Here is a 22,719-nt window from a genome sequence, read left to right on the forward strand (position 1 = left end):
TCTGTTGCAAATTATCAGTTTATTCCCTCACTCTGTCTAATCCTACTCTGCTAGAAGTAGCCAGACCCTAAACCTCAGGAACAAATAACAATAATTCTAAATAAATTAGAAGAAAAATCTGAAGACCTGTTATTCCTTTGTTCCCTGCCATTGTTAGTGGAAGTGACCAAATGCTTTGTATCATTCTGCCTTAAATTCAAAATCACTTATCAAGGACAAAGAGGACCATTTGTTATGGCCTGAGAAGTTCCCACCCAAGTAATGACTAGTTATATATAAGCATAGCAAGTAGATAAGTTAAACTTCTGAGTATTTACATAGAATAACAGTAATAGCAATAATTTGTTTTTTAAAAACTTAAAGCTCCTCAGCATCTCTGCCTTTCTTCTTAGTATTCTGGGGAGTACAAACAGATTGAAAGTTAAAAAAAAAAATAGATTTTAGATAAAAATAAGGAAAAGACATCTCAGTGTCTAAACGAGGTAGTCACAGACAGCCCAGGGAACCAGGAGGCTCCCTTCTACTGAGAGTGTTGAGGAGGAGATTCAACATCAAACGACCTTTAAAGTCCCTTCTAATCCTGAGGATTTTAACCATGATTGGCTTTTAATATCTACTGGTCTCTGATTATAAAATATAATCCTTCTAGAAAGACTATCATTTCTCTTTGAACTGTCCCTGATTAAAGAAATTGTCCACTCCTAAGAGAACACAGAAGAGCTCAGAGAGTCCCATATCGCAATGATAGGAAGGAAACTTTTCTGTCCTAATGTTTGCAGCTACTTCAACAAGTTATACTTCCCAGGGAGAGCTTAGACATTGGTTAAGTAGGCTAAGAAGCAGCCTGGATTCTGGAAGAAGCCTGGAAGTGGGGACAAGGCATATCAGCTGCTAGTCCTAATAAAAGTTCTTTTGTGACCCAGCTTCCAGTGATTTACCTCACTGGGTTCACAAATGTCCAAATCGTGAGCTGGATCACAGAACCAAAACTAAAAAAAAAAAAAAAAAAAAAAAATTATACTTACTATGCAGATAAAGGCAAGTCAAAAAAGAGAATAAAAACACGATCACACACAGACATCAGAATGAGTTCTTTTTCAAATTGGATTAGCATCTCTCCCAGTCAAAAATGATTCTGGAGAATTTAGAAAGGTAATAGGCATCTCTCTTTGATCACTTTAGTATCATCTGCCTCCTAGAGGCCTCAATAAATGTGTATTAATGAATGAATGGTTGAATGAATGAATCAGTCATGTGTGCATTTCTAGAGGCCCCCAAAATACAGAAACACAGACAAGTCTAGAAATGAGGCGACTTACCAGAAAATTTCTTTTAATGCAACAGGAATACTTAGAAACTAAACTTTCAATGCGTATTTCTTATATTGACTATGTGTTACGGCAAATTTCTATAAATTGTTCAAACAACAAATATCCATTGCTAGAAATATAAAAGAATTAAATAACAATCCCTGTTGTTTTTCTTTTCAAGTCTCTTCAAAATACTATCTTACATACTTTACCCTCTGAAAGTAAATCTTTTCAAAATTGTGGTAATGTCTACTTCCTGCCCACAAGTTTTCCCTGGCAAATTGTTAAAACTGCTCCCTCCACCACGACGGCAGCGCCAAAGACAAAGAGCTGCTGCTGCCGCGGCTCCCCGACCTTTTCAGAACCGGCCAGCAGCTTCTGAACCACGTGGAAGTGGCAGCGGAACCCCTCGGCTCGCAGGCTGTCCAGGAGATGTCAAAGGGGCCGGACATCCTGAAGACAGCTGCCGAAATGCTGTCACAGCTCCACCTGTTCAGCCGAAATGAAGATTTGAAAGTGATAGCTTCCCCTGACCTGAAGCACCTGATGTTGCCAGCATTTCAAGGAGCGCTCACCGTGAAACCAGTCAACCCCAGCAAGCGTCTGGATCATTCGCAGCGGGCACGAAAACACTTTTTAAACTACTTAACTCAGTGCCAGTACTATCATGTGGCAGAGTTTGGCTGCCCCAAACCAAGAACAACTCCGCTGAAAATAGCACTGCTAGTCCCTCCATGGCCTATCCTAGCCCCGTTGCTATGGCATCTCAAAGACAAGCTAAAATAGAGAGGGACAAGCAGAGGAAGGAGATGGAACAGAGGCTGGCCGCCCTGAAGGCCACTGTGAAAAGAGGTCAAGCAGACAATGAGCACATTCGCGAGTACTGCCTCCTTCACCTGCGAATGTGAGTCGGTATCAGCCTGGAGGAAATTGAGAGCATTGACCAAGCGATAAAGATCCCGAGAGAAAAAGACTCGTCAAAAGAGGCAGCGGCTTCTCGCTCATCTCATCAGCACAGGCCTCCAATGAAATCTTTCATTCTCACTCGGAATGCTGCCCAAGCAAAAGTATTTGGAGCTGGCAATCCAAGTCTAGCGACCATGACGGTGCATGACTAGTATGATCAGCATCAGAAACTTGTAGTATTACCAGATCAGAGAATAGCCAAGACAACATCAGAGGTCAGAAAAGCACCTCAGCGACAAGAAAACCTGGACAGAAAGGAGGAAGCGTCTGCTTGACCGCTTTTCACAGTGGCCTTCAGGGCGGCCACCAGGAAGTTCAGAGAATACCAAGCAGGATAAGTTCCAAGGAAACTATACCTCTATATCATATTCAAACTTCAGAAAATCAAAGATTAAACAAAATCTTGAAAGAAAATGGAAGATTAAAACACCTTATCTAGAGAGAAGCAAAGATTATAATGACATACAATTCCTCTTCAGAAATCATGTAAGCAAGAAAAGTATAGAGTGAAATATTTTAAATACTGAAAGAAAGAGAAACCCACAAATCTAGATTTCATATCCAGAGAAATTATCCTTCAAAAGTAAAGGAGAAATAAAGATTTTTCTATGACAAACAACAATGTTGTTACAGCAACCCAAATTGACTAACACAAAGGGTTACTATCTAAATATATAAAGAAGTCCTACAACTCAAAAAAAATTTTTTTAATGAGCAAAGCGACATTTCTCTAAAGAAGAAATAGCCAATAAGCATATGAAAAGATGCTCAACATCACTAATCATTAGGGAAATGCAAATCAAAACCACGATGAGATACTACTTCATACTCATTAGAATGGCTACTATAAAAATAATAATAATAACACGTGGTGAAAATGTGGGAAAATTGGAACTCTTGTTCACTGTTTTTAGAAATGTAAAATTGTGCAGCCCCTATGGAAAATACTATGGTACTTTCTCAAAAAATTAAATATAGAATTACCAAATGATCCTACGATTCACCCCAAAAAAACTGAAATACACCTAAAAGAATTGAAATCAGGGATTAGAAGAGATATTAAAACATCCATATTCACAGTTGCCAAAAAGTGGAAACAACCTAAGTGTCCATCAACAGATAAATAGATAAGAAAATGTGATATGCACATACAACGAAATCACTCAGCCTTAAAAGAATGAAGAGAGAATTCTGACACATGATACAATATAGATGAAATTTGAAGACATGCTATGTGAAGATAGTCAGACAAAATGAAAAATACTGTGTGATTCCACTTACATGAGGTACCTAGATTATCAAACTCAAAGAGGCAGTAAGTAGAATGGTGCTTGCTTGAGGCTCAGGGGGAGGGGCATAAGGAGTTATTGTTTAACAAGTCAGAGTTTTAGTTTTGCAAAATGAAAAGAGTTCTGTGGATGGATGTGGTCATGATAGCAGCACAATGTTAATGTATATACTGCCATTCGAGAGTGCACTTAAAAATGGTTAAAAGGGTAAATGTTATATTATGTATGTTTTACCACAGTAAAACATACAAAAAAGATGTGAAGTAAATGTATAAAGATAAAAGATAAAAACTTTATACCTAGAATAATTTAAATTATGTAGAATAAAAAAATTAAAATCCTGAGAAAAATATGCAAAATATTAAGAGCCAATATTTTCGAAGAGTAAGGTTATGGTTACTTTCTTACATTTTAATTTATTTACTTTCTAAATGGTTTCTAGTACATATGTATTACTTTTATAGTAAAACAAAATAAAATAAAAATGATGTAACTTAAGTATTATACAGAGTAGAAACATATATTCAGGATAAGGCAGAAACCAAGGAATTAGTCATGCTCATAGAAAGCTAAAGGTCAGTGAGGAAAATGTGTACATTAACTTGAAATTGATGAGGCAACTAAAAGTCAGTCTCTGTGTTTGAGCTACACACATATAAGCAGAAACATCATTCTGGTTTTAACAAGAATGCCAGAGCTATTAAATCAGGGCTGGGGAAATAAACCAAGGTCACCAACATCACATAGGTTGTTATAGACGACAAACTGCAGAGAAAGGGGAACATATTTTTTACTTTATTTTATTTTTTAAAAGTCCTACATATCCAACTATACTACAAGCCTTCAGTAATCAAAACAGCATGGTACTGGCATAAAAACAGATACATCGATCAATGAAACAGAATAGAGAGCCCGGAAATAAATCCGTGCCTGTACTTTCACTTAATATATGACAAAGGAGGTAAGAAAATACAGCAGGGTAAAGACAGTCTCTTCAATAAATGGTATTGGGAAAATTGGACAGATACATGCAAAAAAAAAAGAGAAAGAAGAAACTGGACCACCTTCTCACACCATCTACAAGAATAGACTCAAAATGTATTAAAGACTTAAATGTAAGACCCAAAACCATAAAAATTCTAGAAGAAAACATAGGCAGGAAACTCTCTGAAATTAGTAGTAATTTCTTTTTGGATATCTCTCTCCAGGGCAAGAGAAACAAAAGAAAAAATAAACAAATGGGACTACATCAAACTAAAAGGTTTTTGTACAGCAAAGAAAACCATCAACAAAACAAAAAGACAACTAACTGGGAGAAGATATTCGCAAATGATACACCTGATAAGGGGTCAATATCCAAAATATATAAAGAACTCATACAACTAAACGACAACAAAAAATGAACAATCCAATTTAAAAATGAGCAGAAGACCTGAAAAGATACTTCTCCAAAGGGGAAATACAGCTGGCTAATAGACATATGAAAAGATGCTCACTGTCACTAATCATCAGAGAAATGCAAATTAAAACTACAATGAAATATCACCTCACATCTGTCAGAATGGCTATGATCAATAAATCAAAAAACAAGTGTTGGCGTGGATGCAGAGAAAAAGGTACCCTCATACATTGTTGGTGGGATTGCAATTGGTACAGCCCCTATGGAAAACAGTATGGCGGTTCTTCAAAAAATTAAAAATGGATATGCCTTATGACCCAGCAATTGCACTTCTGGATATTTATCTAAAGAAAACCAAAACAATAATTCATAAAAATCTATGCACTCCAATATTCATGGCAACACAATTTACAATAGCCAAGATATGGAAGCAGCCTAAATGCCCATCTATAAATGATTTGATAAAGAAATTATGGTTCATATATACAATGAAATATTACTCAGCCATTAAAAAAATGAAACCCTACCATTTGCAATGACATAGATGGACCTAGAGGTTCTTATGCTGAGTGAAATAAGTCAGACAAAGATAAATATCATATGATTTCACCTGTATGCAGAATCTAAGGAACAAAAAGAACGAACTAATCAAATATAGATTCACAAATATAGTGGACAATTTGGTGACAGACAGAGGGGATGGGGATGGGGATGGGGTGCTGGGAGAATGGGGTGAAGGAATAAAGAAATACAAATTAGTAGTTGATAGATGGACACGGGATAGGAAGCACGGCAGAGGGAATGTAGTTAGCATTAATATGTTGGCTAGCTGGAGGGCCGGGGAGGGAGGGAGCAATTGGCGGGATTGTTTTATGAACTATATAGATGTCTAACCAATGTACTGTATACTTGAAACTATTAAAATTAATTAATTATTTTTTTAAAGTCCTATATATTTATCATCATGGTATTTCTAAGAAGTCATTAAAGTCGATAGAAGGAGAACTATAAATGGTAGCCCAGGACCTCTACCAGTGAGTCAGCAAAGTCATTACTTATTATGAAATACAAGAGAATCAAGAGGAGGAAAATGATTCAGTAAAGAAAAAGAGAGCCAGAGATGACCAATAAGAAGGTGAGTTGTGATACTTGGAGAAAATCTTTTCAAGGTATCAAGAATTACACTATTTAATTTTTAATACTTGTAAAGCAATTTTACAACAGCTTGGGTAATAATAAATTCAATACTCTCCTCTTTTTTATAAATTCAAACTCTTGTACCAGGCAGAACTGGCTGGCTGAGTCTCCTTGATACAACAGTTTATCCTCAGACCCTAGCTTAGAACAGGGCTCTGGAAAACTATGATGAATATGTTTTGGAGGGAAGATAAGAGACGAGGAAGCACTTCCATATCTCTAACATTTTGACCTGAGTATCAAAATTTTAAATATGCTCAACTCTTGACACAGCAATTTTACTTCTATGAATATATCCTGAAGAATTTCTTGTAAAAGCATACCAAAGTAAGTGGATGTAATGTTCATGGTAGCATTTTTAGTAAAGGCAAAACTTTAAAGTCAATCTGAAAGTCCATCAGTTTGAAAATGGTTAACTAAATCAATCATAAAATGTTCAAACTAGGACCACTATGCGGTCATTAAATAGAATCTATTATGTTTGTATATCCTGACATGAAAAGATGTCTATGGTATGTTGTTGAATTTACAAAAAAAAAAAAAACTAAATTTTTCAGTGTATGCAATGTAACCCCATGTGTTCTTAAAAAGTATATACAGCCATGTCCTGCATAATGACATGTTTGTGAACAATGGACTATATATGCCACAGTGGTTCCATAAAATTATAATGGAGCTGAAAAATCCCTATCACATAATGACATCCTAGCTCAACACATTTCTTATGTGTTTATGGTGATGCTGATGTAAACATACCTACTGCACTGCTATCATATAAAAGTTTAGCACATGCAATTACAGTTGTAGGTTACACCATCTAGGTTTGTGTAAGTGCACTCTATGATGTTTGCACAATGACAAAGTCATCTAATGACACATTTCTCAGAACATATTCCCATTATTAAGCAATGCATCACTGTATATGTGTATGAACATATGTGTGTATATGTATGTGTGTGTATATATGACTGTATAGAAAGAGATAATAAAAATAATAGGTAACACTTATAATCTTAGCGGTAACAAATTATTATCAACAACACTCAAGGGAATAGGTGTGGGTAAGAAATGATGAAGAGAAACTATCCATATTTAGCTTATAATCTTATGGATTAATGAAAACTTTTCCCAATTCTGGATATTAAGTTTAAAACATTTAAACTTACTTTAAATTTGTCTTTTCTAAAATTATCTAACAATGTTCATTCAGAAATAAAGCTTAGAAGCCAAGCCTATCACAAAATTAAAAAGCCACCAAGAACCATGTTATTCATCATATGCAATGTCCGAGACCACTTCAGGCTATCTCTCATCATGAAAAAAAGTCTACTGGATAACTATAGTTATCGCTTTTATCAAGCCTCCCAAGACCTTTATAAAGATGCAGAATCTTTACCCAAAAGGTGAGCACGAATTAAATTGCATTTCCATGTTTCTGTAACAAAGCTTTCCTGTAAATAGCCACCATACTGACGAAAACCATAATAAGCCACAGTTTTCCAAGACTTACATTTTCCTTAGTGCAAAACCTTTATTGCGTGTGTGTGTGTGTGTGTGTGTGTGCACAGTGTGTGCGCTGAGTTCAGTATTCTATACAACCTTTCTACATCCACACGTAGTTCTTAGGCTACTGTCCCCCTGTATTTCACATTCTTAAATGAATGTTTTGAATCTTTTTGGCAAAAATTGGAATCACTATTGAAGCTGGAACAGTGGGAGAATGGTCAAACTCATTTCCCTCCTAAGCCACTGTGCTTGCAGTCAGCTTTTCACCCAGTCTTCCCTACACTCTCTACCAGGCACTGGCTCCACAGTGGAACGGGACCAAGGATATAGGCAGACCTGTAGTCTCAGGAAGACCCAGGGTGAAGCTATGGGGATAAAAACAAGGCGTGGTTAATAAAATTTGGTTATACTTCTCAAGCATTATTCAAGTCTGCCCGATGCCATAGCATCTCATAGAAGAGACATGTGCCAATAGCCTTCTGTGATGACACACTAACAAAAGAAAACCTGAAGGAACATGAGAGGTCACCTCAGCACTCCCATTGCTGGGAATATTTGTGGGTTCCAAAGAGAATCAGGGAAAACTTTTCAGCATATCTGAGGCAAAAACTAAGCTGTGATCATCTTCTCTTGTTTACCTAACAAAACACATTTATTCTTGCTTTTCCTCTTCCTGTTGCTTAGTTAACATGATTCAGCCTTCATATTCAGATCAAGTGTGAGATCTCCAGCCAAGCTTTCCCTGAACTAAATCAATATTCCTATTATAGGCATGCTTTGTACTGATCCATAATAGCATATATCAACACTGCAATTACTTCCTTGTTTGTGTGATTATTTTATGATGATTATGTATGTCTCCTCACTAACCTCTAAGCTCTGTGGGGGCTTAGTGTTATAACCCTGAGCCTATAACATAATCATCTCTCAAATATTTATTGAACGGAGGATTGAACAAATTAATGATTGAATGAACAGAGTATACCAATTCATCTCAGAGGCTGCTGACCTCTCTCATACTCATCCCCACTGTGGTTAGGTTTGATTTGTCTGTCAGTACACAACCCAGTCATCAATAGCAAAGTTGGTTTCATTTGTAAAATATGGTGCGTAAGTCATTTCAGATTATGCAAGAAAGAAGACTGAAGGTTTTACGGGCTCCTCCTTCAGGTTTTCTAGCTCATCAGAGGCATAAGTCTGAAGTAAAGAGCAAAATCAGGAAACATACTTGTGGGAGAAAATCCAGATGATACAGAAGGCTGTTTGATCAAAGCAGGAAAGGCCAGTCTTGGTGATAGTCTAGTGGTAATCACAGCAGTCTGGTCCCAGGAAGACTGTGGCTGCGTTTCTGCGCCAGGAAATGGAGGAGGTGGAATATGTTCCTTCAACAAGATGTCCCTCATTAGTCATGATCCCTAACATTGCCAGGAAAGCATAAAGAAGACAAGGACCAATTTGACTTGCAATAGCATGGGAGATTTTACTGCCCCTATAAAGACAATAGGCAATTCAATGAATCAAATCCATTTTAAAGAAGAATAGTTTGACAAATTATGTATGATTTTTAAAAACCTTTTCTGTTATAAACATATTACATTTCTTCCAGTTTCAACCACCTTCCATTCACCATAACCTGTGATCCGTGACAAGCAGAGAGTTATTATTAGCAGAGAGAGGAACATCCCCAATTCAGATGTGTCTGCCTTTTTTTGGAAAGCCCTCAACCTTGGGGAATATTTAAAATTTTTCCTGCACTTATACTAATTATGGAAAGCTTTAGCATTGGAAAAATAAAAACTCCATAGGAAATGCTTTGCCAGTATCCAAATAAAATTAGAATATATTTTAAAATGATAGATACGTCAGTTAATTCATTTGCTAGATAAAATACATCCATAACACAAAGAAAATAGTACTTCTAAAAGCAAAAAAATTTTTTTCTATGACATCAATATTTATTAAACATTTGTAAGTGTGCTAGGCAATGTGCTAGACCATGAAATACAGAGCAAAACGTATTTGCAGTAAGATGATGGAATTATTAGAAAAATAATAAGACCTCTATAGATACATGGGCAAAAGGATACAATTGTCAAAAGAGGGCATAGTCTGATAAAATAAACATGAAAAACCTGATCAAGTAGTAATAATAGATGCAAATTAAAACTATAATGAGATAGTTTTATCAAATTAACAAAAATTAATGGAAAACATCCTTTTTCTTAATTCTACTATAACAGTAACTTTGGATTTATGTATTTCGACTATTTTAATTCGCCAAAATTCACATACATATTTTGAATTTTAGATGGTTTATTATTATTGCTAATTATTTCTAATTATTTACTGTTTAATTTTCTAACGAAGTTCTGAATTAATTTAATCTGATTCTATCTTATCTTCTAAACCAAATAATCTTTTTTCTATGTTGTTTAAGATATACAGAAGCTGCTTTTTTCCAGAATGCTCCAATACATCCTACTCTTTCTCCTCCTAGATGTCTTTCAATAGACTTTAAAGTTAAACAGTAGTGTGCTTTTCTCAAGCTACAACTAACTAAACTCCCTTAGGTAACTAACTCTTAACTACTCTTAAAAAAGATCTCAAAGAGCAAAAGCAATCTGGAGAAAGAAAAAGAATGCTGGAAACATCACCTTCCCTGATATCAAACTATACTGCAAAGCTATAGTAATCTAAACAATATGGAATTGGCACAAAAGCAAACATACAGATTAATGGACAGAACTGAGAGACTAGAAATAAACCCACATATATATGGACAATTAATCTATGACAAGTAGCCAAGAACATACAGTGGAGAAAGGACAGTCTCTTCAATAAATGGTGCTGGGAAAACAAAAAGACCACAGGCAAAAGAATGAAACTAAAGCACTGACTTACACCATTCCCAAAATTAACTCGAAATGGTTTAAGACTTAAATGTAAGACCTGAAACCATAAACTTCCTCAAAGAAAACATAGACAGTAAACTCTTTGACATTGGTCTTAGAGTTGTCTTTGTGGATCTGACTCCAAAGGCAAGGGAAACAAAAACAAAAATAAATAAATGGGACTACGTCAAACTAAAAAAGCTTCTGCACAGCAAAGGTAACCACCATCAAAATGAAAAGACAACCTACTAAATGGGAGAAGATATTTGCACACCTTATATCTGATAAGGGTTAATATCCAGAATATATAAAGAACTCATACACTTCAATAACAACAGCAAAAACAACCCAATTGAAAACAGGCAGACGATTTGAACACACATCTCCAAAGAAGACATACAGATGGCCAAAAACACATGAAAAGCTGTTCAAAGTCACTAAATATTAGGAAAATGCAAATCAAAACAACGAGATATCACCTCATGCCTGTTAGAATGGCTATTATCAAAAAGATAAGAAGTGACAAATGTTGGCAAGGATATGGAGAAAAGGGAACACTTGAGGACTGTTGGTTAAAATGTATATTTGTGCAGCCACTAGGGAAAACAGTATCAAGGTTCCTCAAAAAGTTAAAAATAGAACTACCATATGATTCAGCAATTCCACTTCTGGATATTTATCTGATGAAAATAAAAATACTAATTCAAAAAAGATATATGCACCTCTATGTTCATTGCAGCATTATTTACAATAGCCAAGAACACTTAGGAAACAACCTAAGTGTTCATCAATGAGTGAATGGATAAAGAGGTGGTATATACCATGGAATACTACTCAGACACACACACAAACACACACACACACATAAAGAATGAAATCTTACTGTTTTTGAAACATAGTTGGAACTTGAGGGCAATATGCTAAGTAAGTCAGAGAAAGACAAATATTGTATGATTTTACTCAAATGTGAAAGCAGCGAAACAAACAAAATAAAAAACAAATTCATAGATACAGAGAAGAGATGAGTGGTTACCAGAGGGGAGAAGGGTTGAGGGTAGTAAAATGGGTGAAATGGGTCAACTGTATGGTGATGGATAGTAACTAGACTTGTGGTGGTGATCACTTTGAAGTGTATACAGATGTCAAATTATAATGCTGTACACCTGAAACTTATACAACAAAATATTTTTTAAAAGAAACACTTCTTATTTTGAATTATCCCCATAATGAAGTGAAGTAATTTAACATAACCGTTATAATTTAAAGCATATCCATATTCAAATAAGCATAGCCCATAAGAATATTCTTGGGTACTGCTTATAGAGCTAGAAATAAAGTCTCAGGGGCTACATTTTCATTAATGCAACGGAATTATACTCAAAGGAATGGGAGTGCCAGACGCTGGGTAGGAGGCTGGAGAGAAGGAGATCAGATCAGTACGCATCTGTCTTTCAAGCCTTGAGCAGCTTGATGTGGAGGAGCCCGCTCACTCTAGATAAATCTGTTTTGTTTGGTTTTAAGTTTTGGGAGTTCCTGATTTGGCATAATAGATCATGTCTCATTTTTCCTAAGTTCTTTCCTTTTGTTAGAGCAGGAATTCTCCTGGTGCATGTGGGAGAGATACCCCTAAGGGCGGTGGTTTATGCTGGAATGATGGGATCTGGAGAACATGTAGCTTGAAAAAGCATATGATACACCTTCTTGAGCAGAAAAGTTGGGGGCAGAGCTGCAGGGAATGACTCATAATTTGAGGTGTATTTTGTCTAAGGAGCAGTCTGTGTGCAGAGGAGCAAAAAAGTTGAAAAATGCTGCCCTTGACGGTTAAGACCATCTCATCGAGATGTTTCATAGTGAGACACTGGAAATTCGCCATCCTAGGCTAGGATTCCTCTGGCCCCATGGGATCATCAAAGCCACAGCTGGCTCTGGACACAGGTGTAAAGTGTGGTTTTTGTACAATCCCATTTCTTCTAATTGGAGTCATTTCAGCCCACTGGGGGCCTTTCTTCCTGCTCTTATTTCTGGAGACCCAATGCTCCTTTGCTGTATCCCTGAATGCCCACTTTTCTCCACATCCCAGATCTAGGCTTTTCCAGGACAGCACTATATGCATTGCATCAACCTTTCTCCTCCATCATTGAGGTGCTGACCCTTCCCGATGCCTCTCCCTTCCTTGGGAGCCTTATGAAATGACAAACAATTCATGATAAATTTAAATGACTAATGATGGCTTATGGTTTTATATCTGCACAGTAATAATTTTGATTAGAGCTGTGTATTCTATGTGTAGTTGAGCTGAAGATAGAGTGATTCTAAGATAAAATTGATTTGAAATATGATAGGTAACAAAGATGAGACCTAGGTAAGTAATTTCTTGGGCAGACGTGTTGACATGGGATATCAAATTGTAAGATGTAGTTATAGTGATAATGTATAGATTTAGATACAGATATTTAGGGAACAAAAAAAGATAAAGGGTATAGGAAAAAGATGTAGAGTTTCCCTAAACAAAAGCAGCAGAGATGATCATCTGCTACAGAGCTACACCAGATGTTCCACAGCCTGAAATAAGACCAAAACTGATTTCCAGAATAGTTATGTCAATAATCATCCCAAGTAGCCATTTGTGGAAGTATCTACGTACCTAATAGTTCGCAAAGCTGTGTAGTATAATGGTTACTGCAGCAAACTCTCTAACTTGTCTCTTGCTAGCTGGATGTCCTTCCTGGAATTCTTCATCAACATTCTGCCATAATTTCCTTATCTGTAAAGTTTGAGTTGACAATAATAGCTACTACTAATTTTTTTATGATGACTAAGTGCATTAATAAAGGTAAAGAACTAAGTATTGTATCTAGCACATAGTAAGCACTCAATAACTGTTAGCCATTATTATTGCCAACACTGGAAAAATAATTTTTATACCTTTGCATCTCTTTGATCTTTCCCAATTCAATTTTATTGTCTTAATTTGCACTTACCTTATAAGTATATTGAACTTTTCGTGTGTACTAGTGATTTATTATTTTTATATTGGAAATCATTCACTTGTCTTATCCATTTTCCCCATTTGCCTTTTTTCAAAAAAAAAACTGATTTGTAAATATTTTCACAAGTTTAATATCTGTTTTTAAAGATTCTTTATATTATTTTTTCAAGTATAGTCTCATAAAAAATTCAAAAATATATTTTTCAAATAAGAAAACTATTTGAAGTATATCTCAAAAGATCTGGAGATCATTTGAAATATGAAAGCTGAGGTCTTATAGCTATAAAATAAAACCTTGAAAATACATGTACATTTACTTCGTGGGTTTTTTGTTAAAAATCCCTTCCCAGCCCTTTTTATCGGACTCCTTCCTATAAACAAAGGCTTGGAAGCAGTTACAATTACGGAACATCAAACACTGCCCTTTCATACCCTGAGTACTCAGTGCAGCTAAATCTTCAACAGTAAGACAGACTCCTTTCCACGTGAAACACACTTTTACTGTTTCTATTTCCAAACAGCTACAAAAGTGCCTGGAACTTGGACAGCAATCGAACAGGCCGTTACATCCTCCCTCTGGTAGTTTTCAGAGCAAGAGCACCCAGAAATTTGCATGCTCTATAAATAACGAAGCAAGGCAACTCTGTTTATTTCATAGGAGCTTTTTTCCTTCCCTTTTTATTAAAAAAAAAAGGCAAAGCCTCACTTTAAACAATGCTAGGTAGGACTTTTAAATCAATAAATATCAATTAAGCTGATGTACCCAACAAACTGTCTCAAATAAGGTATTGCAGCATCTATGTAATTGTCCATAAAAGCCCTGTCATTACTTTTACTGTTTCTTAATAAAATGTAAAATGTTTTGACATCACACACACACACACACACACACACACACACACACACAAAAGCAAGGGCCAGACAGTCATTTATCCCCAACCTCTACTATCCACCTGTCAAGCATAAAGATACTTAAATGTCCTCTATACTTCTTCATAACTTCATTCAATAACAGTCATTGCTGTTCAGTCATATAATTGATGATTGCCTACTACACGCTGGGGTTGGAAATACAACTAACACAGTAGTTCTCATCTCTACTAGTCATAATATTTAGGGACTGGCAAAGGGACTGGCAATTAGAACAAAGTGAGAGAAGTTAGGAGGAGCTCCTAACCAGCTTCCTGGAGAAGTGACCGCCGAACTGAGATCTTAAAAACATGAAGAAGGTAAGTGAACAAAGGGAGAAATAAATTCCAAGTATAGGAAAATGCAATCGCAAAGGTGAGAAAAAGAAATAACATAAACTTTGTTGATTATATCTCAATAAAACCAGTGGGAGCAATGGGGGGATGAACAAAGCCTTCTTCTGGCCCCTGGGGAGTTTACAGTCCCACTGGAAACACAAACAAGCAATTAGGTTATATCGATTGGTAGATGGCTCACAAATCATGAGCTGTGTAAAGCTCACCAAGAAAGCTAAGGTTTTTTTTGTTGTTGTTGCTGGCACGTATTCCAGTGGTTTTTAAATACATTTAATAATAATTGATTTTTGGCAAAGTTAAATCATAAACTTTGGAATCAGACCACCAGAGTTAAAATTCCCACTTTACACAGTCAAGGTCTAGCACCCTAGGAAAATTCCTTCTTGCTTCCCTCACGTCCTCCCACAGGTGTATAATGAGGGTCTCAATGGGTTTCACAAGGGGAGGCACAGGAATAACACACTGAAAAGAGGTGCCTCCCTGGCTTCAAGGGTACTACTTACGGTTTTTTAGTAAAGACTGATAATACTTTTGGCAATTTCAATTTGTTTAACTACTCATTAATCATGAGGCAAACAGGATGGGGCTAAGGAGAATGAAAAAATAAATAAAAATAACAAAGCTTTAGGGGAACGAAAAGGGCTATAGCACTGGTGTAGCAAGAGATATGTAAGGAATTTAGCAAAGGTTCAGGAAAGAGATCTGAGCTTTACATGCTCATTGAAGCTGCATGGATAGATTGAGATTTACCAAAGAAAGTGTACACGGTAAGAACAGATGGGGGCCTAGGACATTACCCAAGGAGTGCAGATTTTAAGTAATGGGCAAAAGAAAAGATACCCACAAAGAAACCTGAGAAGGGAGGAGAGAGAAAAAGAGGAAAACCAGAAGAGTGTGGCACACGAAACCCAAGAAAAGATGGGAAGTTATTGTTTTATGGATACAGAGTCTCTGGTGTGATGAAAAATTTTGATAATAGACAGTGGCGATGCTTGAAAAACATTGTGAGTGTAATTAATGTCATGGAATTATATACTTAAAAATGGTTAAATGGCAAATTCTTTGAGATATATAGAGAGATATAATTTTTTTAAAGCAACAAAAAAATCCAAGATATGTAGATAGATAGATAGATAGATAGATACATAGATACATAGATAGATAGATAGATAGATAGATAGATAGATAGATAGATAGATACACAATTAAAAAAAAAGGCAACAAAAAAATCCAAGGAAAAGATTGTTGCTAGAAGGATGTGGTCAATAGCTGTTTGTTCTTAAAAGTTCTGGTGAGATAAGGAATAAAAAGGACACTGGAATACACTAATGTGGATGTCATAAGTAGCGCTGGCACATGCTTCAGAGAAGAGAGAAGGAAAGGAGACGGGGTGCAGTTGTACAGAGGAATAATTAGAGAAGTCAGCAAACAGAAACAAATCTTTAAAGCGCTTTGCCTGGAAAGAAGGGGACAGGTAGTGTGGCAGATAAAAGAGACTCAGCAGCTGAAAACCTTTTATGTCTTTTTTAAGATGGAAGTTGTTGAGCAAGTCCTTTATTACAGTGTATTCTTAGATAATACTCTTGCCTCTCTGGGTAGATTTGAGCAAAAAAGGTGGAGAAAAATTCCTTAGCAAGTAAACCATCAATTCCAAAAACACAAAGGAGTTAAGAGTTAGCCTAGTTTATCACCTGCCTTTATTCCAGATGAATGTTTGTATCTTCCATCCCTAAAGGATCTCCAAGTAAGATTCATCAGCCCTCCCTGTTAGTCCGTTCCATGGTTTAACCACCCATAATGATAAGAAGACCTCCTTTATCAACCAGAACTCTCTCGGTGCAATTTTATTCCATTTTCTCTTGCTCTGCTCTGCACAGTGGGATATTAAGGGCATTTGCTAAATGACTCTTCAGTCATTGATTCTCCAGATTAAATAAACCCAGCGTTTCAGCTCTTACTCACAGACACTACCTCTAACCTATTTTTCAACTCTCCTTCCAGGCTTCCTCCAACTTCCCAACATTGCTCTTGTTAATCAATATCTGTCTTTTTATTTCTGCTCTCCTTCTTTTCTTTGAAACATCTATCAAACTCAATGTTTGATTCTGTTTCAACCAATCTTTAAAGAGTTGCTAAGAGAAGCTTCGTAACCAGTTCCTTGTTTATGGAACCTGTTCTTGTAAAATTTTAAACGTAGTTCTCATCAAATTTCTTTTCTTGGCAAATCCTGCAGCCTGCATCTCTTTCTCATGCTCAAGCCTCGCAATCCATTATGAATTCATCTATTTATTTGGCAAATATTTATTGAGGCCATCCTATGTGCCAGGAACCATGACAGGCACTAGTTTTACAAGACAGAGCAAAATAGACATAGATTCTGCACTACAGTCTAGTGAAAGAGTCAAATATTAACCAAATGGCCACACGAATACATGTAAAATCATAACTTTGATAAGTGGGATAAAAATAGAGTTGAGGTGGTAGGAGAACAAAAAATAAGTGAATTTGACCTAGTTATTGAAGTCAAAAAAGGTTTCCCTGAGGAGGCAGTAATTAAACCGAGACCCAAAGGAAGAGTAGGAAGTCACTGAGCTAAAGAGTGTATAAAATAGAGAAAGCATTTGAAGGGAGACAGAGTAAGAGGCACAAAGGGGTTGAGAGAGGCCAGTGGGTGCAAAAGATGGGGCTGGGGAAAGCACTGTATGAAATCGGAGTAGAGGTGCAGGAGAGTCTTGTTAAGAGTTTTGTCCTTTTGTAACGAGCACTGTGGTTGCAGTGTTTGGTGGTGTCTGGGGAGTGACTTAAACATCAGAGAACACTGGTCAGGAGGCAACTGCAGTGGCCTAGGACCAAAATAACGTTATTTGAGATGAGGACGGATCTAAGAGGTAAAATTTTAAAGGTAAAAATGACGAGCTTTGATGAATCGATATAGTGAGGCAGGATGGGGGGAGTGTAGAATAATTCCTGGGTTTCCAGCGTGAGCAGCTGGGTAAAGGTGCTGTTCGCTGAGAGAAGGGGCACTGGGGGAGTCTGGCAATAATGGCTGGGATTGGTGGAGCCTGAGTTTTGAGTGAGTTTAAAGTGCCTGTGCAGCAACTAGAATATGTTAGTGAGTAAACGGAGAAGAGAGGTTTGATATGCACACGAGGTTTGATATACTAGATCGGGGAAATCTTGTATGGCACATAAATATTACACAGATAAAATCTGGGAAACTCAGGCCGAGGAGAAACTCAGTCCTCAATTTAATTAGCAGCTTTAGAGAGACAATAATAATTCATCTGACTGAAAGTTTAGACATGTTTCCAAACTGTGTGTGCAGAAATGTATAGATAATGAGAGAAGAAACCTCAGGACTTCAGAATAAAAAGAAAAGCTATATATCCTTCACACATTTCCAAAACTTTTCTATTCTGAAGGAATCTCATCAAAACTGCTCCAACATCTGTAGCTCTAAATTTGAAGGGAATCACTTTTATCCAATGAAAGGGAATCACTTTTATCCACTCAAAGGAAGGTGAAGAGGATCGTCCTGCCTGGATCTTGCAAAATGACTTCCTTTCAGAAGAAGGGGCGCAGACGTTAATTCTGTGTGTTGAGTGGTATATGTTCAAGTCCTATTACTTTAGCTGAATGGAGAACTATGTCCTTGGGCTTCGAAAAGGCTAGAGTGACACTGGCAACAAAAGCAAAAACGGACAAATGGGACTGCATCAAATTTAAAAACTTCTGTCTCCTTAGATTAAATATAAACTCGATGAAAGCAGATATAATAACTTATCTGAGTTGGGGAAAAATATTTTGCAAAGTATGTTAATGTGCTCTCTGTTGTTCTTATTCATCTTCCTAAAATGCAAACTCCCGTCCATTAATTCTGAGGCATATCATACTTGAGGAATCATTAGAATCAATAGAATATAAATATAATGAAAAGAACAAGTGTTCAGATTTTCCCCTCTAAAATAAGTTTCTGAGGCCAGTGTGACATAATTTAAAAAGCCAGGTTTTATTCCATGTGAAAGTGTTTTCTAATTTTTAGAAGTATCTTTTATATACCAAGAACAAAGCTTAGAGCTCTAACGCAGAATTTTACAAAAAATAAGTAAATAAACAAATAAACAAACAAATAAATAAATAACATGCATACATACATACAGAGAATTCAGGGTTTGACACAAAGGGGACTTCTGCTTGTCCATGGAAGAAATGGAGAGTGCTTCTTTGTGGAGGAAGAAGCCAGTTTGCAAAGCAACAAATCTAGGTTAAGATGATGCCTGGAACACTCAGTCATGGAGAATGGGTCAAGAAGATAGAAATTTCAGATAAGTGGAAAGGAAGCCAAAATCAAAAGTCTGAGCCCCAGTTACCACTAGGAACTATGGGAAGGCAGCACAGCAGGATAGGAAAAACAAACAAACAAAGAACAACAACAAAAAAAAAACAGTGACTCCAAGTCTCCCCTGACTTCCTGTTATGTAGAAGGGACTTAGAAGTTCCATTAACACTCCAAGGAGAATGGGTGAAGAAGGGCAAGGAAAACGACTGAGGGTGGAGACCGAGAGCTTGCTAAGATCAGGGTTAAAATTTCTACTTAGCAAAAAGTCATGATTTGAAGGAGTATGAGTCATGATTTGGAGGAGTCGTAATTAGACTTTAGAGGGTGCACAGTCCTAGTAAAAGCTGAGGTGATGCCTATTCAGTAAAAGGAGGCACTAGAGCTCCTGAGCCCTAATCATCAGACACGCTCTGTGTCAAGATCAAGTACATTGTATCCACAGTAGGTGAAGTAATGGGAGAAGTCAATTCCCAGAAACAAGGTGAGCCAAGCCGATGTCAGCAGGAGCCAATAGGGGGCACTCCTTAGACCAGACTTACTTCCCTACCCAACACTCCAGTAGATTAAATAAATTTCCCCATGCCCAGATGCTTCATGGCAAGAAAGAAAATAGAAGATGAGGGAGGAGATCTGAAAGCCTGACCAGGTACCCGAAGGAGACTAAGTTTACCTACAAGAGACTGTATGAACTGAAAGAAATGGCAATCTTTAAACAGCAAATTTAATCTCCACCTTCCACCCTTGCTGATAGAGAACAGAAAATTTCAGAGCAAAAATAGATTTATTTTAGAACTTAAAGAACTTTCCTTTGTGTTGTTTGTTTGTCTGGATTGACACTACTACATCTCTTCTTATTTATTTCCCAGCAACTAATCACATGCCAAATGTTTAGTAGGAGCTAAATAGATATTCGATGAATTAATGAATAGAACGCCCTTTTCTCACTATTTATCTGAACTCATTTCTTGCATCATCCCTCCAGAAAGCCACTCTGACCCTCTTATAATGCTCTCCTGGATGGAGTAAGCCCCGCTCCCCTGCATATCATGCCATCTTGTGCATACATCAAACATTGCATGTGTCTCCCTATTCTGTAGTTATGCTCTTGCTCCTCTAGATTGCGAACCTTCTGTCTCATTTGTCTTTGTCTCCCCTAGATGTCATATAGAACATATCTTTGTTGAATTAACTCATTAAATTATGAATTATGTACTTGAAGCCACAGGCTCAGGAGATGAACAAACATAGCCAAAACAAAAGGAGAAGAAAGGAAGAACTGAGCAGTGGCCATGACTGGCGATGGGCCATTCATTGTATGGTTTTACTAAACCAAGTTGGCCAATAGCCTTATCTCAGCCCTCAGGAGGGACCATCTCCAGAGCATCCTGGAGGCCTTTGGAAAGCTCCGTAGCAACGGAAGCATGGCAGGATCTCACCTAGATGTTCCCATTGTACTAGATGGTATAGAAAAGGGGCCAAAGCAGTTCCAAAACTCAGGAAACTAAAGTGCCTAAAAAACTGGGTGATTCCTACACATGTGCACTGACACGAAGGGGCACGACACGCTCACAAAATAATTATCATTCTCCGGCCACCTCCCACCTGGCAGCCTTCCTACCTCCTTGGCAAGGGTGAAACACACAGACACTGCCTGAAAAAAGAGAAATTGTGTCAAAAGGCTGCCTTTTCTTTTTTACATTTCTTGTATTTCACTCATTATTTTAAAATCCTGACATTTATTATTAATCAGTTTGATCCCATTTGAGATCCACATGACTAAGCTCTTATTCAAGTTAACTTGAATTAATTTGGCAAGTATTACTTTACCAAGCATGTGCTGAACAAAATCTAAATATATCAGCCAAGAAGATAAGCAGCTATGGCCCTTTAGCTACAAAGACATGTGACTAAGATTTTATTTGGGGGTGGGGAGACTCTCAATAAAGCTATATTCAGGTTTCTACTGCTGTTTGAAAATCGATGTATTTTAGATTGTCATATTTTTCTAAGACCAACATTGTCATATTTTTCAAGGTGAGCAAGTCCCAAAAGCTACTTCTTACTTCTTCATAAATATAATACTACCTTTGTTTTACCCCAACCTGCTGCCTTCCTGAGTTTCCTTCTGCTGTATTCATTCTGTATGATTTCTTAAAAATAACACATATGATTTATATAATTAGCATTTGGTGTTCTGGACAAGGTGCGTGGTCATGAGTTTTCCATAACACTTCCTTAACTCTCCCTTAATTATTCTTGGTTTGCACCAGATCTTACACAGTCTCGGCATTTGCATTGTAGGGATAGTGAAAGTGTACATATTTGCTATGGAAAGCTCCTCCTACAGATGTCCCCTGAGAATCCACTAAATAGGAGCTTGTGTTCTCTCTGAAAACCATCTCAGATGCCAGGGAGGCACTGTGAAGCATTTGTCATTGCCTCCCAAGTTCTTCCTGTTCAACTAAGAAACTCATGCATGTACAATGCTTTGCATTTGCTGGGGTGTCACAAAAGCTGGAGAACAGAAGGGAAGCTCTGAAACCACATATTCCCTTGGCTCATTTGCTGAGAAGGGAAACACTTTAGACAAAAACAACGGCCCTTCGTGTTTCTCACACTCCTCTGTGCAGACTGATCTTATGCATCTTTGGATTCTCCCTGCTGTCGCTTTGGCTCTCGTCAAACCCAACATTCTCCCTTGTGGAGGCATCTTTAATGACTCTTCAGCACTACAAGAATCCTCTCTATTGCCTTGTTCTCTGGTGCCTTTGAAACTCACAAGTTTCTCAACCCTGTAGTTTCATCCTGCCATGAGTTTTGTAAAATGGAAGGTCAAATCTTTCCTGCAGAACCTTATATACCAACAGTTAATTCCACTATAAAAATCACCCCAACCCTATTATCAATCATCAGATCTACAGATACTGTGAGAAATATAAAAGGAACATAAAACATAGTCACATCTTCCAAGAATTTACAGTTTATCTGAAGATGTAAATAAGAAATAATAGAGAAAATATGTCACCAGGTACTCAGTGATGTGAACTGGAATTACGATAGGTGATGAGAAAGTTAAGAGACTAGCTGTGGGGACGTTGGAGCTGGAGCTGCCTTCAGAGTCGCAAGCCTTATATTAAGCTTTGAAAAAGATAAGGAATTTGAGCATAGAAGAGAAGGGAGAATATCTGAGATTACGAGAACTGTGAGAACAAAGGCTCAGAAGCATAAGTGAGCATCACCCTGGAAGGATCAAGTGGTCATCTGGACTAACATTGTAATATTGGTTTACATCCATGGTCTTCATTAGCGGACATTTCTTTCATTTATAAATTCATGTCTTTGTGAATTTTTGTTGTTTAGAGAGATTGTACCCCCAGCGAACTTTAAAGTCAGAAAAACCCTGGGCTTGGATCCCAGAGCTAACACTTAGTAGCTGTGTGACCTTGGTAGAGTTGATTTAATCAACATCTCAGTTTTCTTAATAGTTAAGTGGTGATAATAATGGCATGTTTTTCACAAGGTTATTTCGAAAATTAAATGGGATGCAAATAAATAACACAGAGCCTGC

General features: G+C 37.0%; 1 pseudogene; it reads left to right on the plus strand.

Moving 5' to 3' along the window:
• Window positions 1–1,129: 1,129 nt before the first annotated feature.
• On the plus strand, window positions 1,130–2,551 carry LOC120590756 (immunoglobulin-binding protein 1-like; annotated as a pseudogene).
• The last annotated feature ends 20,168 nt before the right edge of the window (window positions 2,552–22,719 follow it).

This window comes from Pteropus medius, unplaced genomic scaffold (assembly GCF_902729225.1).
Source record: "Pteropus medius unplaced genomic scaffold, Ma_sr-lr_union100, whole genome shotgun sequence".
Classification (NCBI taxonomy): Eukaryota; Metazoa; Chordata; class Mammalia; order Chiroptera; family Pteropodidae; genus Pteropus; species Pteropus medius.